Source organism: Chelonoidis abingdonii, chromosome 3, assembly GCF_003597395.2.
Source record: "Chelonoidis abingdonii isolate Lonesome George chromosome 3, CheloAbing_2.0, whole genome shotgun sequence".
Classification (NCBI taxonomy): Eukaryota; Metazoa; Chordata; order Testudines; family Testudinidae; genus Chelonoidis; species Chelonoidis abingdonii.
In genome coordinates this window covers 108,331,287-108,336,379 of record NC_133771.1, presented here as the reverse complement: position 1 = coordinate 108,336,379, position 5,093 = coordinate 108,331,287, and the positions used below count along the sequence as shown (strand labels likewise).

Below are 5,093 nucleotides of genomic sequence, written 5' to 3'. Positions count from 1 at the left end.
AGAGAGGAATCAAAGGTCAGAAGTAATGGGCAAAAGTAAAAACCCACCAAATTAGTGTTATTGTATTTATTATGTATTCAACTTTGTGGCATGTGAATGCACTACCGATTTCAAGTACCACAATGAGCAGTCACAGTACATTTTTGTTGTACAGGCAGTGATGGAACCATTAAGATAAATTTCCTCCTGCCTCCCTCTTCTCATATATTATATTGGTGTATTGCAACAAAGCCATATGCAAAAACATCTGCTGCAAAAGCTACTGCAGTAAAGCGCTGCTGTTAAGAGATCTCGTTCCTTCCTGTAAAACTGATAGGATCCGAGAGAGGGCCTGGCTGTGCTCAGCTGTACAGAGAGCGAGAACACCTTTGCACAACTTCCCCCTGGAGGTAACTAACTGTCCTAGGAGTGGGAGGCGCTTCCCCCTGCAGGTCACTCAACGGGGGACGGCGACAGGATGCTGCAGCCGGAGTCCTTCCCCGCGGTTACGCTCAGTTAGGAGCTGCCGAAGGCGGAGCTGGTGCTATGGAGGGAGCTCGACCCCTTCCCTGGGTCGCTGCCCGTCGCTGGGCGGGGCTCGGGCCTATCCCTTTCTGGTCACTCGCTGTCTCAGGACACGAACACAGGCTCTCGGGTGTCATATGACTGAGTTTACCGTCACCTGATTAACCTTGACGCAGTGGCCACCATCTTTATTGTGGGCAGAGACCCGACCCCCCCCCCGGAAGCCCGAGACCAACATGGTGGTGGCTAATGAGTGCGCGAATTTACCTAGCTCGGAGCGGAAGTGACGTGGCCTAGTCTCGCGCTGCCGTAGTCCTCCTCTCTCTTCTCTATGGTTTTCCCCTCCCAGTCTCTTCCTCACGGCGACGGGAAATGGCTGCCGAGCTGCGATAAGGGAGCGGGCAGCTAGGAGCGCCGCCCGCCAGGTGAGGGTAGAGGGCGGCTCGGCTACGTGGGCCGCAGGGAGGGAACTGGGAGCCGCGCAGTCCCGTCAACGCGCTGGCGGCCTCGCACAGTGTCCGGCGGGTTTGTGTTTCTGCTTCGCGCGGCCAGGCCGCTGGTGAGGGGAAAAGAAACTGCGGGGGCGGCAGCCCCCTCCCCCTTCCGCAAGGAGCGCGCGCGTTCGGCCCGGGACTGCCGCGGGCTCCTAGAGCTGCGGTGCCTTTGGCGAGCGGCCGCCCTTCTCCCTTCCCGCAGTGGGCCGGCGGCGTGCGCCAGGCCCGGCGGGAAGCGCAGGGGACGGGGCGTATCGCCTGGCAGGTCCCGTGCTCTCAGGCAGCGCCTGCTGGAAGCGGCCTAGGGAGCCGTGCCCAGTTCAGCGGAAGCAGAGTTGTGAGCGGGCGGGGGGCGCCCTGCGGGGGCGGGCATTGCCGCGGGGAGAGGCTGCTTCGGGTCCTGCGCTGCTCGGCGCTCGGCCAGTGCGGCTCGGCGCCTTTTATAGTCCGTTTTTGCTATTTTAAACCTGCATTTTTCTATTTCCTGCGCTTTGTGAAAGAGCGACCCGAGCCAGGGGAACCTGATCCCTTAAATTCGGGTGCCACCAAATGCAGGAAACGCCCAAGCTGAAAAGGGAGATTTCAGTCTTGTCCTTAGGCTTTGTTCGCTCGGTAAACGCTCGCTTCCCTTCCATTCCTCCTTCTAATGGAGCAGGAATTAGGTTATTGTTTGCTTACTGCACCTGCCGCATTTGTCAAGTCAGTATAGCTCTGATAGCCGATTAGAGACTTAGAAATAAAACTTTTAGCCCAACTCTTCCTTCTTTAAAGGAGTAGTTATCTTCCACTATAGAAGGAGCAGGGAGAGCATGAAACAGACTTCCTTAAAAGCAATAAAGAGTCCTGTGGCACCTTATAGACTAACAGACATACTGGAGCATGAGCTTTCCTGGAGGAATACTCACTTCCTCGGATGCATCCAATATGTCTGTCTGAAAGGTGCCACAGGACTCTTTGCTGCTTTTTACAGTTCCAGACTAACACGGCTACCCCTTGATACAGAGACTTCCTTGGCACTGCATGAAGTGGCTGTTTGTATGTTCTAAGCAGTGGTTTGCACATCGGCATCTGCAAATAGCCTAAGATTTCCAAAGGGGTCTACAGTGCCATTTTAAATTTTTTAGGGGTCTACACATGAAGAAAGGTTGAAAACCACTGTCCTAAGAGGATGATAGTGATTGCTCTGAAAAAGTAATCCAGACTGGCACCAGCTCGAGATTATTGAGATTTGCTGTTTAAAATACCTACATTACCATCGGATCTAAGTTATGTGCTGGCAGGATTCCTCAAAACATTATGGTGTTGACTCCTAATTGCACATTAAATAAACATAGGCTTCTCTTTATATTTCAACTTGTGTGTAATAATATCTGTAGTGTATTGATTACTAGCAGAATAAAGAAATGTTATTACCAGCATGACATCTATTAACTTAAATGTACAAATATTTTTGTAATATCATCTCATTTCTCTCTAGGGAAATAATGATTCAAATCAAACAGTTCAGGAGAAAATCAATTTCACTATTTCACTGTCTCACTTTAATTTCCATATCACAGTATTTCTTAAATAGACATGTTTTGTCTGTATAGCATAGAGACAATCATTTTCATTTTATTCCCATGGGAATTCTGCACCAAAAAATTGAAAACTCTGCATACAATATTTAAAAATTCTACATATTTTATTTATCAAAATGACCTTATAAACACTCCAGTTTCAATTATTTTGGTAATATATTTCAAAATACCTGTCAACAAGTACATCTGTAACAATACAGTCAACAAAAAAGATGCAGGAAATCTTCTTGACAACAAGATTCCTTTCTAGGCATATTAACACACAACTTTGTATTGTAGTTTAAATGAATTATTACTCAGAAACATTTTGCACACCCCTCAGAAGCAGTGCAGAAGGTTAGGGGGGAGTCAGATAACAGAGGAGCTTAGGGAGAGGGAAGTAATTGCTGGGAAGGAGCCTGGGTGTGTTGGGTGTGGATTGGAGAAGTATGGAACAGTTGTTTTTTTGGGGGGAGAGGGAAGGAGGGAGGATTGTTGGGGAGCCTCCCCCGTGAAGACCCCAGCTGACCCCTTGTCTCTCCCATTCAGTCAGGCACATCTGCCCCACCCCCATGGGTCCTTGCACCCTTGTCCCCAATCACTGCCTCCCTGTGTCCTTGCATCCCCACTCAGCTCTCCTGCCATCCCTGCATTCTCATGTGACCCTGCACTCCCACTCCCTTTCAGCCCCTACTCCAGTCTGTTCCCCCCACTAACCCTTCTGAATTCCAGTGTGTGTGACCTCCTTGCTCTATCCATTCCCCCATACCTGGCCCTGCAGGCATGTTGCTGTGAAAAAAGCAGGCTCTGCTCTCTCCCTACCCCTGCTGACTGCTAGGTGAATGAGCCAGCTGCCCTGTGTTCTGGTGCCACAGCAGCCCCTGGTGGCAAAAGGCATACTTGCAGTTCCTCTCTGACAATGTATTTTCTGTGGAGAAAAAAAAATGCAGGGACGTGAATTCTGCACATACATAGTGGCACAGCATTCCCCCAGGGGTATTAACGTTCAGATTGTTCTTACATACATACATATTTTCAGAGCTATCTCACAGTGTTGAAGAATCTGAAAATATACACACAGTTGCAAATTGAGGTACGGTGGTTCTCAAACTTTTGTATTGGTGACCCCTTTTGCACAGCAAGCCTCTGAATGCGACCCCCTTTATAAATTAAAAACAGATTTAAAAATATTTAACACTATTATAAATGCTGGAGGGAAAGCAGAGTTTGGGGGTGGAGGCTGACAGCTTGTGACCCCCATGGAATAATCTCACAACCCCCGGAGGGGTTGTGACCCCAGTTTTAGAACCTCTAAAGTATAAATTCTGTCCATTGAGAAAGTAGCAAATGCATCATCCCCAAATCTTTTCAATTTATTGTGTCCAAAAGCAACAAATGAGTGTGCTTAATTTCATATATCATAGTGAAAACAGAAAACCTATTTTAAATTTTGCATCTGCACAGCAAGTCAAATAACTAACTTCTCCATCTCTTCCAAACACATTCCCAAGCTATCCTGGACAAACTTAGTGTCATTATATATTTATAGAAATTTGTGCAATTGTTACATATAATTTGTTTATTGTAATGAGCATTTCACCATTATATAGATTATTTAAATGGATTCCAGTTTGTTTTTAGGCATATATGCCATGGTAGAAGAGGAGGAAAAAGTGGGTGTTTTCTCTTACATTTATAGGGTACAGATACTGAATAGATGTTGTAAAACAGTAGTCTTTGTGAAACCATATGTAATGCCATTGAAAAATCATGTTGTGAGGAAAACTGGACTTTTGGGGGGAGTGTTCTCTGTAGTAAACTTTGCTGTTTTGTACATAAATGCAAGCTAATTAAATACTTGGCTTTCAAAGATTCATAGACTCTAGGACTGGAAGGGACCTCGAGAGGTCATCGAGTCCAGTCCCCTGCCCTCATGGCAGGACCAGATACTGTCTAGATCATCTCTGATAGACATTTATCTAACCTACTCTTAAATATCTCCAGAGATGGAGATTCCACAACCTCCCTAGGCAATTTACTCCATTGTTTAACTACCCTGACAGTTAGGAACTTTTTCTTAATGTCCAACCTAAATCTCCCTTGCTGCAGTTTAAGCCCTTTGCTTCTTGTTCTATCATTAGAGGCTAAGGTGAACAAGTTTTCTCCCTCCTCCTGATGACACCCTTTTAGATACCTGAAAACTGCTATCATGTCCCCTCTCAGTCTTCTCTTTTCCAAACTAAACAAACCCAATTCCTTCAGCCTTCCTTCATAAGTCATGTTCTCAAGACCTTTAATCATTCTTGTTGCTCTTCTCTGGACCCTCTCCAATTTCTCCACATCTTTCTTGAAATGCGATGCCCAGAACTGGACACAACACTCCAGTTGAGGCCTAACCAGCGCAGAGTAGAGCGGAAGAATGACTTCTCGTGTCTTATTTACAACACACCTGTTAATTCATCCCAGAATCACATTTGCTTTTTTTGCAACAGTATCACACTGTTGACTCATATTTAGCTTGCGATCCACTATGACC

General features: G+C 46.6%; 1 protein-coding gene across 14 annotated transcripts in view; it reads left to right on the top strand.

Moving 5' to 3' along the window:
- The first annotated feature begins 269 nt into the window (after nt 1-269).
- BCLAF1 (BCL2 associated transcription factor 1) overlaps nt 270-5,093 on the top strand; it is a 36,239-nt gene continuing 31,415 nt past the window's right edge. For 3 of the 14 annotated variants that reach the window (XR_004372296.2, XM_075063981.1, XM_032770147.2), the window contains exon 1: nt 777-929. The gene's annotated coding sequence lies outside the window, so the exon portion shown is untranslated. Of the gene's footprint in view, nt 390-736; nt 930-2,122; nt 2,275-5,093 lie in introns of those variants that run through there. The other 11 variants (XR_012655549.1, XR_012655548.1, XM_075063979.1 and 8 more) reach the window with 9 other exon arrangements.